Genomic DNA, 14,236 nt, shown 5'->3' with positions numbered 1-14,236 from the left:
TTGTGTTACCTTCACTTAAATCCCTGCAGTATTAAATCCCTGCAGAACAAGTCTATACATGTTCCTGTTTAGTTTCAGGAGACCCTTCCTCTAGGCCATGGCATTTGGAAATGATTCTAACGAGGGAGGGGACCTTTGGATACACCCGGCATCCATTAGCCTTCTCATCAGGGCTATCTTTGGAGCCAACTCCATCCACTGTCCAGATGGTTCCTTAACTGTGGTTTAGCACAAGACATTTACACCTTGCTGTTTAGCATACATATAGAGTAATAACCTTGGGGAATTTCAAAACCCTGAACTGCAATTCCTGTGAAATTGTAGGCAAAATTACCCCAGTGGTGTGGATACAGAATTAGCCAAGCATCCCCCTCTATAGCTTACCAGTGACCCATTTCACAATGGGAGAGCTGCCACTTTATAGGGTCTGTGGTGGGACACGCAGATGTTACCCAAAGGATGGCATTTCACACAACACCAAGAGGAAAACTGAATAACTGTGGGAAAGTAGATTTTGTTGGAAAACATTATTTCTTCATTAGGTAGAAAACGTATAGGGGTAGTAAGAATTAGGAAATTAGCTCTGATTCTTTTGCTGAGAAATATCACCTTATATTTTAGTTAAAACTGCACAGAAAATGAGCATATGGATTTCCTTAAATATGACTGATGTTGCATGGACTTTACATGAACTTCTTTGCTAAAACGTTAGCATCTGAGTGTGTTAAATGATGTATGTGTGTTGATTGAACCAAATACTTAAACATTTGCCCTCTAGTACTCTTCTGGAATGTGTTATTTGAATTGTGGTGGCTTGACAGATGAGATGCCAAGAATAGTGACAGTATCTGCCACATGGGTGTGCCAAAAGGAGAAGATAAGGGTTTGAGGGAGGGGTAGGAGGTTGAATTGATTTTATGACAACCAGTGAACAATAGAACAGGAACCTAATTCTATGAAAATTTTCACAGTGTACCTCTTGATGTACTAGTTCCACTTCCCCTTTCTCCAAACAGCCACTATCCTCTGCATTGCAATTAAATGTGTTCTTGTTTTTAAACTGTGAATTTTTGCAGATTATAAAATGTTTTAGTAGGAAAGCCTTGGACACCATCCAGTCTGACCCTTGATGCTCTCAATTCATATGAAGAAGCAAGAGTCCTGTGGGGTAAAGTGGTCCCCATAGTGGGATCTTGCTTTAAAAAGTAGTTAAGGGCTCTTGTCTTAGATGAGATCTTGTCTGCATGTGGTACATATTTGGGAACATCTGTGGCTGTAACACACTGTGCTTGGTTCTTCAAATACATGTTTTTCTTCTGTTACTTTCCCCCAAATAATTTGGAATTCCTACTGACATTTTCCTTTCATTAGACAACCTTGTCCCTTCCCAAGGGGACAATCAGGTAAAGAGAGTCAGGGATACTTGCGTGGGTGAGCCAAGGCAGAAAAAGGTATTCTATTGTTTAACCACAGGGATTGATGGCAGCCAGCTGTAGGGAACATAAAGTGTGTGTTGGCCACATGCTGCTGCTCTGAGAACAATGGTGAAGAAGTGAAAGATTAAAACAAAAGCAAAAAGCAAAATAATAAGATATCCACAAGCCGTCTCCTGCTAGGTGAAGGAAAAAAAGAAAGAGCATTTCCCTGAGGAAGGCAACTACTTCAGTCTACTGAGCTTTTGAAAGAGGAAAAGTTAACCACAGGGAGACAGGAAAAACGACAGTGGACCAAATACAAATGTTAAGAGTTTCCTCGCACAAACGTTCGCTCCGGGCTGTGCTGTTTAGTGGGGTGTGAAATCACAATTAACAGAGCAAGGGTTTTGTAAGTGAGCTGAGGCTGCTTCAAATTACATCCTGCTATTAGCTGCTTTTAGAACAGCCACATTGAACAACTCCTTGTTTACTGGACTGTGATATGGTCTTGAAGAAATCATTAATAAACACAGTTGATTATAGTTACACTTACTGTGTTGGTATTTTAGATCTTAACCACTTAGGATGTTTCCCAGTGTGGGGTGCAGAAGCAGGAAATAGGTAGAGTTGATGACAACCAGAGGACTGCCGGTACCAATGAATTCCAACAGAGTCCTCCTGAGGTTTTCATTTATCTATTTGTGTACTCCTGTTGAGATTATACCCGGACTCCTTTCAGTGTGGTTTAGGATAAAACTCCTCGATACCTAATGGTGTAGACCAATGAGTGGGAGCTCAGAAAACACACCTAACTTATAAGGAGAAAGGAGACTTTGATGTATGTAGAAGATTAAAGATATTAAATATCACAATTGCCCATGTAAAAGCCTTTTTATGAAATAAAATGAACTCAGAAAATGTGGCCTAAAATATAAAAAATAAATCCATGTCAATTTTCTTCTCTTAAAATGATGGCTTTGAAATCCTTTTGGCTCTAAGATATTAGGTGATCCATTGTCATTTTTATTTTGATACATATTAGTGAGGGTTTAGAAGCTGTATTGGAGAGCACATTTTATGGATAAAACATTGTTTTGTTGAGTGTACGGAAACTTAGTTAAGCTGATGTTGGCAGCTAACTTTTCGCCCCTTGGCTCAAGGGTACATACCCTGCCTAAATTTTTCTCAGGATAATTGGATGTGTAATGGAATCATGGACACTTACATGTGGAAGTGAACTTATAAACTGTCTCTTCCAATTCTGAGGGCTCGGAGCAGTGAACGACTTTGTCTGCATTATTAAATCATTTGAAACCAGAGCCAGACTAGAACTAAGTTTATGACTCAAGTTCTCTTTGAGTGTGTTGTCTGCACTGAAAGGTGTCAATGGTCTTTGCTATACTCCATCCGCAAATCAGTACAGAGTTGACATTAAAATCTGAAGCCGGGATAAGGCACATGGCTCCTTTCAATTGTTGTCAGGCCAATGTTGCGTGCTGTTTGCCAGCACTGTTATTCAAAGAAGCTGATTCCAAATGTTCTGCTTTTCCTAAGAATCACTAAAAGTATCACTGGATCTCTGTCCAGTATTCTTTTTGAGTAAAGTGATGTAAGCTCTTTGAAATCAGCTTTCCTGATTTTGGCATTAGCAAATGCATCAAGCTAGGAATTCATCTTGGCTTAGAAGGTGAAATAAAGGTGATGTAGGCCATGGCTGGATTCTGATGGGGTATATTGCCTTAAACAGTGTCTGCGCTTTAGTTTTCTAATCCGTAGAACAAAGGGGTTGAGTTGAATGATCCCTAAGGTACTCTCTAACTTGCACATATTTTTCCATTCTAAGTTCAGTGTTGACAATTATTTCCGGAATTCCAGGAATTTATGTAACTTAGTAATACTCTCTCTCCTCTCAAATCTCACATAGATTTCTATTGAAGTCTTTCAAAAACTATATCTTTTTTATACATGGCTGACCCTCTACTAGTCATATATTTCGTTTGGTTTTTCAGGGGTCGGGATACATTAAATCTGTCCTGCCATTCCTTCTCATTTCTCTACCTCCACTCCCCCCAAGAATGGAACACAAATGAATTAGTTGCAAAATAAAGATTAGAGAGCCAGATGAGGAAGGCATTAGAAAAATATGCTAGGAACTCAACACTTTTGAAAGATATTTAATGTTTGCTACTTACTCATAAGCAACTTTTTATTTTTGGCAACATTGGAAGAAAAGGAAGTGAGAGAAAAAAGAGAAAAGGGTCTGCTTTGTTTGAAGTGTGGAACTAGGCCTATGCACACGCTTCTGGTTTGGCCTCTCCACCATGCGTTCAGCTAAGCTAACCTCAGTCAGCGCACTCATGCATCAGGGGCTCAACACGCAGAGGTGACAGGACAGACATAGCCTTTGTCTTCTAGGAACTCACTTCAGCAGGTAGCTACTTATCACCAACTTTACGCAAAAGAAGTTCTTGTGCTTTTGTAAAACTATAGCGTTCTTTCAGAAGCTCTGAAAGTGTGGCCCTTTCTTTTAAAAATTCCTCCTAGCCATGAATGTAAAACTGTAATATAGATACACGTCTTACTATAATATTGGTATAGAATGTTTTTTCCAAAGTTTTCTCACTCCAAAGGTCCAATTTCTTAGTCTTCTAAGTTCTTGGTAGGGAGCTATGAAGGAAGAAGGCATTCATGCCATGTTGAAATAGTGAGGCCCGGTGACTTCTCCAAGGTCATAGAGTGAGGTGGCAGTAAGCTCTGGATCCAAGGTGTGTGCAGATGTCTGGGAAAGATTTCTGGTTAAACTATTTCCACCTTCCTGACGGTTTAGTCAGATTTCCTGGTGTCCAAATTTCTAGGTTTGGAGGGTGGTGCTCTAAACCTAAGTCTGCCTTCTCTAAGGTGGGTCAGTATTGAAATGACAGAGGCCTTTCTCTCTCTCTCCTTGGGCCAATGCCCCACTGAACCCCAGCAGCGTGCTTCGAATAATTAGATAAAGCATACCTCTCACTGCCCTCAGGGGCTTTGGGGATACCTGCCAAGTCAAATACAGTTTATCTCAGTCAAGCATTGCCTGTCCCTCTGCTATGGCCAAATGCCCAGACATTTTGCTATTGTTGAACAAAGCCAATTGGAGAAGAAAATGACCCAAATGCCAGCAAATGGGAGAGTTATGAGATCTAAGGGAAATTTCCGTAAGGTAATATGCAAATGAAAAAACCTGCTTTTTCTTCTCCTCATAAATCAGCCTTATCACATTGGCCATGAAATGCCAAGACAGCCAGTGAACTCAGATTTGCTCCCAGCAGTTGGCTACAAGTCGAAGGGCCTGGGCATGAGGAATAAAGCAGGGCCCATTTCTACTTTTTTTGGTCAAGCTTCCATGTGCTTCCAAGAGTGCTTTCCTTGTATCTCTATCTCTACCCTTGTTCCGATCCCCACATTGGACTTCCTTTAATTTCCTTGGAGCATACTCAGAATGTTGACACACATAGTAGACATTTGACTCGTACCTCTGCAATGGCAGTGTTTATCCACACCCTCATGTTGCAGATGTGGCAATAGGAGGTTGGAATCTTCTCTGATGCCTTAGTGGAACCTATTGGAAACCCATGGCAAGTGGTTGTTGGGGAATCTTTGTGACTCTTGCTCTGAGCCTTAGGCTCCTGTAGGCAATATTTGCTTTTGATGGGGAGCTCTTCACAGTCTCCATTGTAGAGCAGAATCAATAACATAGCCTTCTGCAATTTTTTCAGGGCCCCAGAGTATCTGGGAGAAACACCAATATTACATTAGAATGCCACAGAGAACAAGAGTTTTTGGCACTGCACATCTGTTACTGCGCTCCTTAAAGAAAAGCTTTAGCATTCTCTAACATGGTGCTTGGGTCAGCCTCAGCCACAAGCATCCTCCTAGTGGGGGGAAGGTGAGTTGTGCTGCTGGTGAAGCATAAAGGGCAGTGCCCATAATGGGGCTTGGAGGGGTTTTGTAGTGGGTTTGCAGGGGGATGAGCTAGATTGGGGCACTAATATTGTCAAGTTGCTTTAAGATCTTAAAGAACTCTCTGTGTCTCAGTTTCCTCATCTGTAAAATAATGCTAATGACACTTCCCTTGCAATGTTGTTTGTGAACATAAATGAGATATGCTCATAGATGTGCTGTGTAAATTGTAAAACCTTACAGAGGAATATCTTGTTATCATTGTCTTATCATTCTTGAGGAATTACATATAAAAGTGGTTTGAGTCAGATGTGACATTAATTAGTGCATTAGTATATAAATGATAGATCTGAAGGAGGTGCTCCCTTCTAACCCATAGAGATTCTGGTCCCCTGCCTCTTACTAGGCCTGCAAGACTATTGCTAGATTTATTCCTTATACCCAAGAGTCCCTAATTGTAATATGTATTCCACTGGCAAGAGTATATCATAAACTTTTTTTCAATCAACAGAGGACATATTAGATGTCCAGGGTGAACAGTTGCTATAAAAGTTCTAAAAACAAACATTGTCAACCTTCTAATTTGCCTTTGTCACAGGGCTGAAGTGAAGGAAGGGTTTGCAGACTGACTCTCAGAATAAGAACAATATGTGCAGCTTCAAGGGGAAAGAAACATGAGATGTGAACATTATTTTTGATAGAAAAAGAAGACTAAAGGACCATAAAATCTCTACAAATTCTCTTCACTTGATTATAGTTTTCTTTTGGTTCTTCAGAGAATATACTTCCCTGAGTCACCTAGGCGTGTCTCTGTATATGGCTAGGGAGAGGATGCGTCACAGGTGGCAGTATCATGGGATTTAACTCCCACCTTGCCAGTGTCTCTCAGAAAGTTCTTGTACCTGCCCCAAAGCAGATAATTTTATTTGAATCTTTCTGTGGCTTTCATTTTTCATTACCTAGCATTAAAACATATGCGAGTAGAGAGGGGCTACTACATTATTTTTTGCATAAAACATATAATGTATAATTTCCATCTTCAAATTATTAAGGGCACATAGCATGACATAAGGAGAGAAGTCTTCACTTTGTAGTCAGACAGACTTGGGTTTTAAACATGGCTGTATGATTCTAAGCTATTTGACTTTGGGCAAGTTTAACATTTCTTAGCTTTAGTCTCCTCATCTGTAAAGTGGGGAAAGATATGGACCTCTGATTATTCTTGTGATGTTTAAATAAATAATACATTCAAAATACCTGACACGTGGGAGATACCCTAAAGTGCTCCAATTGTCCCTTCATAATTCAGAGCTGTACAAATGGTGAGAGGTCAGAGAGAAGAAACAGAACTCAGTTCTGTAGACCTATAAAACACTTTCCCTAGAGTGCTTTGCAAAGCTCACCTTGACTCACAATATATATCTCTTACTGGGGTGGAATTCAGTAAGAATCCTTTGCTCAAAGACATCTTTGCTCAAAACCCTTCAGTGGCTCAATGTCTTATTTAAGTATGTCTAAACTCTTCTGCCAGTTTCGCGAGTTCTTTTTAACCTTGTTAACTGTACCTATCCAGCCCAATTTCCTACACTATTCTCCCTCACATATCTATTGTATCCATTGGTATGGCAGACTGTGTTTTCCAAATATATTCCTGGTCTCCATGCTCTTCCAGAACCTCTCTCCTTAACAGGTGTGACCTGTTTTCCCTCCCCCTTGAAACTGGGCAGGACTTTGTGACCCCTTGTGAATAAAGTGAAGTGGAAGTGCCAGCTGCTGTGTGACCTAGTGACTAGGCTGTACAAAGTGATTAGGCTGCCTGCTCTTGCTTTCTCTTTCTAGGGATGCTCTCCCCTTTGGAGCCCAGATACCTTGCTATGAAGGAGCTAAGCAGCTACATGGAGAGGCATGTGTAAGAGACCAGCGGCCAGCACTTAGTTGAGACCCCAGCAGACATTCAGTATCAGCCACCAGACATTTGTGAACAAGTCTTCAGGGGGTGCCAGCCTCCAGTCTTGAGCTGCCCAGATATGGTGAGTGGAGGAGAAATGGGTTGGCTCCACCAAGTTCTGCCTCAATTGCAGCTTCATGAGAAAAATTAATGTTACCATTTCAACTATTAAGTTTTGGGGTACTTTGTTACCCAAAAATAGAGAATCAAAACAACTTGGGAGTACTGCTTCTCTTTTTCATTTATAGCTTTTTGGAAGGTAAAAGCCATTTCTCTATTTTTTATTTGAAGGACAAATCCATGCTGGACACACAACAAATACCACAAAAATGGCCTTTAGTGATCATCTAATCCAGTAAGTTACAAAAAATTTCACAGCCAAATTTTTTGAAAAGAGATATCCTGTGTCCGATTTCTTGTGATTCTGATGAAAAAGATCTGGGGTGGTGCCCAGAAATATAGTTAAAGCCTTCTGATAAGTACCTAGCTATGGAAACCACTGGTATAGTTTACTCTTCTAACCTTAAAGATGCAAAAATAGTCCCAGAGGCAGGATTTAACTTGTTTTAGGTAGTAAAGCAAATGAGCAGGGCTGCAGGTGGAACTCAGCTCTCCTGTCTCTTACACTGGCTTATCTTTGAAAACACCTTTCTTCATAGATAACTCAACATAGTTGGTTAGGGATATTAACTTAAGCCCGGCACCACCTGTTCTTCAGAGCAACTTTATAGTACCTGTGTCTCTGCCCCATAACACAAGCTATTTTTTTTCAAGTGGATGAAATGTTCCCATGCTTTCACAAGGTCTAGGGTAGAAAGGGCTCAGGAATACACTGCAGGAGGGGGAAATGGTGGGATAGAGATGACTGTTTTCTCTTTGCCTGACTGCCAAGGTCAGTCCCCACACACATATATGTTTCTCCCTTCATCTGCTGGAAAAGGTTGAATTAGACATGAATTGTAAAGGTTGATCTCTACATCTCCAGCTGACACGCTCACAGTGTGCTCAAGAACACAGCGCACAGGGAAAAATGGATGAGGTGAAGCCATTTCCATCACTCTGGGAGAAAGATGGCAGATCAGTCAAGGCAGGTCCTGGATGAATGAAGTGCATGAATGAAGTCAATGCGTTGGAAGCCCTTGCAAAAGACATCTTTCTGCTTTTCCAAGTCTTCAGCTAGTGGCAGACTGATTTTTGAAATGACCCAGGAATTTTTGAGTGTCTTACTTCACCAAAGTCAATTCTCAGCCTGCCTCTGCCATATATTTGACTTTTAAATCTTGAATTACTTTTTGAAATTTCCTTATAGAATTTTTATTGTTACTCAGTTGGTTTGGGGGTTATAAACTTTCTTCTGAAATGATTTTGAAAAGGCAGAGACATTTATCTTTCTATTCTGGTTAGGGCTTATTTTATGGTTTTTGCTGGCAACAGAGCCTGCTGTTAGAAAATTTTTCTTTTGTCAAAAATTCTTGCTTTTGAAAATGGATTTGGTTGCCATTTTTGAACCAAGAGAGTATTGCTGTGGGGTATTTTATCTCATCTTCTGTTCTCCAGTCTCGATTGTCCAGGTTAAGAGAATATGAAGAGTTCTTACCCCAGGAAGAGTTACTCTAAGAGCAAGTTCCACTTACGTTTTCCTCCTCAAGATGGAAGCTGGACACATGGAATGGTCATCAGTCCATTAAGTACTTCTCCTGTTGTTACTCGCTTCACAATTGGGAACCTCCCCAGCACCCCAGTTTGTGAAGTTCCTCATTTATATTTGGTTTGCTAGTCTTCTTAATTTATATTTGTCTGCCTTTTTTCCTGATTTGTAAATTTTTCTCATTTATATTTGATTTGCTTACACTTGATTATCTCTGTGGGCATTTTCTTGAGGTTTATTTGTTTTGTTTGGCATTAATTTGAACTTTTAATAATAATGGCTAGTATTTCTTAATGCTCACAATTGTGTCAAGCAAATTTTATTAATACAAGCATTATTTTGTCTAATCCTCACAATGCCCTAGTGAACCAGATGATATTGTTATTTCCATTTTAGAGTTGAGGACACTGAAAAAAGAAATGAGGATATGTAAGTTGCCAAAGAACACAAAACTGGTAGAAGGGTTTACTAATATACCCTTGTGTCCTAGTAATAAATTTACTTTTCCTATCTTCCATGTGTACCTTAGGTTCTGATTTTACCTTAGTTAAGCTTCCAAAGGTGCATTGAAATTGTCTTATTCAATAGTTATTAGAATCATATTAGAATCACCTGGGGTGCTTATTAAAACACAAATTGTCAGGCTCCACTACAGTTTCTATTTAAGGAGGTTTGGAGTGGGCTTGAGATTTGCACAGCAGGTTCTCAGATGATGTAGATACTGCTGGTCTGGAACAGCCCTTTGAGAACCACTGGTTTAGTTCATTCCTTCCAGGTAAAGTTAAGAACTTTCTACTTATCAAATTCCATCTAAATGTGGCAAGTTAATACATATATTAATTTTGTCATAATATATATTATATATACATAAATTGATATTTATATGTATAAATATGAGTTGAGATATATATATATATATCAATTATGGAATTCTTTTACTTCTTTTTTGCTTCCTAGAAACAGAATTGTGCATGGTTTATAATTTTTCTTATATCTTTCTAAAGATTGTGGTGGTGTCAGCCTCAGATTAAAGCTGTTTCCTTGAGTTTAAGTGACACCTTTAGTTGAGTGGGCCACAGGTAGCATGTATGCAGAGAACTGGAGGATTGACTATTCCATATCTGTGGTTGGGCACAACAATCTGTAAGCCCATCACTTCAAGGACAGTGTCTAATCCTAATGGTTCAAGAACTGCAGGCTGTTGCTTTGTAGACTAAGCCATTTTCTGACTCTTTTATTATGGCAGACATTTAGTTATGGCAGACATTTATGGGTAATGTGGGTCTGATTTTACTGGGAAGTGATAAGCCTTTCTATTCTTTGTTTTCAGTTCATTGACCATTCTCATTATTGGCAGTGAGTTGTGTGTTTTTTATCAGAGCCAGTTATTCTTGGCTCACTGTTACATTTGGTCTGTTGTAGAACTTTGAACTGATGTGAGATAAATGACTTATTACACAAGGTACTCAAGAAAGATATGAGAAGATCAGAGAGATGAGAGGATCCTGGGAGTTCCAACTACATGGTGTATGGGTAGGAGAGCAACATTGGTATAAGAGGTGGGCAAAGGGCATCTCAGTGTGAAAAAGCTCAGGTGTACCTCCTTGAGGAAAATTACTGCCCTCCACCTACAGCTCTGCCATCTGATAAGTGTGGGGTCAGGAAAGGGCGATGTGATTTAAACTGTTGGTACATTTTGTAACTCTGAGATGTTCATGGTGTTCTAGGCTACTTTTGGCACCATGGATTATGCAATTATAAGGCATCTGAGTTGGCAATTTCAAAAACCTTCTAAAGCACCCAAATGCCTACTGCATCAAGAAGCTAGATTCAGAGTAAAAATGACTTGTGCTTTGACTTTTAATGAGTATGTGATCTTGGGCAAGTCATTTAACTTCTCTGAGCATCTGTTTTTTCATCTGTGAGATGAGGGAAAGAACATTTCCTTCACAGGAAAGTTGTGCAGATGAAATAAACTTAAGTGAGATAATGTATTAAAGAGCACAGTGCCTGGCTTTATATTTGACTTTCAAGCTTTGTCATCTGATCCTCACAATTAATTTAGCTTTGTGTCTCATGTCCTAAAAAGTGACCTCTGCCCTAGTCAGATGGGTTCCTCACAGTGCCAGATGGGTTCCTCACATACCACTCTGTTCTCCTTGACTTTGTTCAAAGGCACTCATGCATTTTACTTGCTGAGCCCAAATATGTGAAATTGGCATCTCCCAGTTTAGTTCCACTTAAACATTCTTTCTGGGAGCAAAGGAAAAAGCATGAGGAGGAAAGATGACTACAGATATAGAGTCAATGTGAAGTCATTCAGTCACTAGTTCCTGACCCTCTACTCTGTCCATCCTGGGTCGGTACTGAGCATATCAAAGAAATACATATATGGCTCCTTCTTGCCCTTAGCTCCTTGCCATTGATTTAGGGATGCTAACTACTGCACTGCAGCACTGCTGCCTACAAAATGTTCCCAGCAGAGCAAACCTTCTACATCTGGGAAATGCTCTGTGAAAAATCTGACAAAGGAGCCTCTAAATGGTGGGGCAAATGTGCACCATAGATTTCACATAGAACTAAGTGGGACATGCTGAAATCATAATGACAGTGTTTATCCTTCTGGTTTTCCAGCTTATTGATTGATAGATCGGCTGATGCTGACTGTTTCATTATGGATTGGCCATTATATTTCACCCTCTTTTCTTCTACAGCTGCTTTAAAGATCAGATTTATTTTGTATTTTAACCTGCCCCTGTAGAGGTTGTTTGAAACCTTATTAAATACTAGCAAAGCTGTCCCTTGGTAAATTTCTGGAGATCTCTGTGTCTCAAATGGATGTGTCATAAAGAATATTTTTATTAGATTCTTCTCAGATGTATTTTTTTAAATGTGAAATAAGTAAACTATGGTAGATGAAAGCTCGTCTTGTGAAAGTATTATTTATTGTGCTTAATAATAACTGTGAAATGAAGCCCTTCATTATGTCCCTGGCGTGGTGTTGCACACATGTTCATTTTGTGTGTGCAGCTAATCTGTGAGGTAGGTAGTATTAGTCCTGCTTTGTAAGTGAAGTAGCCAGTTTTCAGAGAGGTTTAGTAAGTGCCTGAGAAGCACAGAATTGGAACCTCAGACTTTATGTCTGAGTCCAGTTTTGTATCCCGTTGTGTCCTGCTGGTGAAGCAAGCTCTAAAATCATCCACCAAATCTACTCCCAAAGTGTTGCTGTGAAATGCATGGGAAGTGCTAGGCACTGGCTTGGTTTTTAGAAAGCACTATTAGACATCAGCTATCACCAAGGAAAGGCACAGTCAGCATTCAGACCTGGAGCTTTTTGTCTTTTAAGGTCATCCTCTCCAGCTCAAGACTCTGTTTATTTCTGTTTCCCTGATAAATTAAAATCTTACCTAGCAGGTGCATTTGGCTATTTATGAAGGAATCACAGCCATTATCATTTCTGAAGTGAAATTAGATGATTCCTATTCTTTATGGGCCCTAGTAACAGTGTTTAGGGCTTCTGCCACAATAGTAAAAATAAGTACTATTTTTCTGATGAGCCTATCAGGAGGATTTCATTAGATATGGATTCAATTTTAAAGAAATGCAAATATGCAAATGTTGGTTTAGAAAAGAAAGCAGTCTGGTGTAGTAAAATTGTGAGAAAATGTGTTAGTTCCTCTTTGTCCAGAGTGCACAGCAGGATATGGATCCCAGCCTCCTGTGGTCTGGGGGTTGGTTCTGCTTCGACTGCTCAGTGGCCATGGAGCCTTGGGCAAGCCTCGTACGTAAAATGTGATTAATTCCTGTGCTGCTTCTCTCCCTGAGATGCTGTAAGGATAGACAAGAGCTTTATGAGAGTATTTTTAAGGAATCAGGAAGTGCTCTGCAGGGCATTATAACTGTTATTTGCATAAAATAATAATGTGCACATTGGAGTCTTTATAGAAAAAATGGTAATTGCTTAGTCCCATTATAAGATTTCCTTTTATTTGTGAAAGGCAGTGTGGTGCACTAAAACAAATTGGTAGACAGTTTTATTTGAATCTTACATTCCATTGCTTACTTATGGTATGAATTAGTAAGTCATTGAACTAGTGGCTCTCTGACGTGGTTTTATTATCTGTAAGTTTTGGATAATCATGCCTACCTGGCAGAGTGTCGTGAGACCATGAGTGCCTGCAAATTAGGCGCTGAAAAATATCAAAATTAATATATTTGAAAGATTTGCTGCAGGTCAGATCTTTCCAGCATTAGTAACTGTTTGCATGCATATTAGCAAATATTTAACAATGGAGATAAGGAAGCAGATAAATTTGCTTTTGAAAAATTGAAAGTCACAGTCAATTGGAGGTCAGATAAATTATCATAGAACGTATAATGCCAATCAGTGGGATATTTTTATCTGACTTATAAAATTTCTAATTATTTGTGATATCTGTAAGAACAATGATTTTGCACGGAGAGTTTACTTGTACTAGGAGTGCCATGGGTTTCAGCCAGGTGCATTTGCTATCAAGTAAGGACTGAAGCCTAAAGAAGAGACAGGAGGACAGCGGGAAAATGTGTCATCATCGCCCAAATCTTGTCACTCTTTCCCATTCCAGCTATTTCAGCTTCATTCTTCTTCAAATCCCTGTGGTCTCCTGTAGATTAAGTCTCACTATCCCATTGAAGCTTTTATCCAGTTTCACATGCAGATAAAGACTATCCTCTCTGCTTCATTTATCCCTTCCCCACCAACCATTTTAACAAAATGCATGAGACCATTATTGACAATAATAATGATAAACTTTCACACCTTTTAAATTTGAGAAAAGCTTTTACAATAGTCTCATATTGTCCTCCACTAAGTACAGCAGAAGGAAATAAATTCGAGTGTGTATTTGAAAGAAAGAATAGTGGCTCCACTTGAACCAGTGTGTAAGTTGACGGGGGACCATGGAGCGGGGAGGGGGCAGTGGAAGTGAAATGCACACATAAAAATGACAGGTGAGAAAAAGGAACAGAGGGAAACAGTGTGGCAAGAAGAATGGTACCAGGTATCCTGACCTAGAAGGAATCGGAAATGCATCTGTCCAGCTGTGCGCACGCCACTCTGTGAAGGGCTTTTGTGTCACTTGAGGGCTTTGTTCTCAAAGCCGCCAGTGGAGAGATTTCCTGTGTGACATTTACAGGACTATGAGGCTCTTTTCCTTTACAAGTAAATATTTGAGTTGTCTAACCCTAACATATCTGTGAAGCGATTACTGGCTTATGCCTAATTCCATGTTATTGATGGCCCAAAAACAG

The sequence above is a fragment of the Miniopterus natalensis genome, chromosome 10, assembly GCF_054644295.1.
Source record: "Miniopterus natalensis isolate mMinNat1 chromosome 10, mMinNat1.hap1, whole genome shotgun sequence".
In the NCBI taxonomy this organism is placed as follows: Eukaryota; Metazoa; Chordata; class Mammalia; order Chiroptera; family Miniopteridae; genus Miniopterus; species Miniopterus natalensis.
This window is presented reverse-complemented; position numbering follows the sequence as displayed.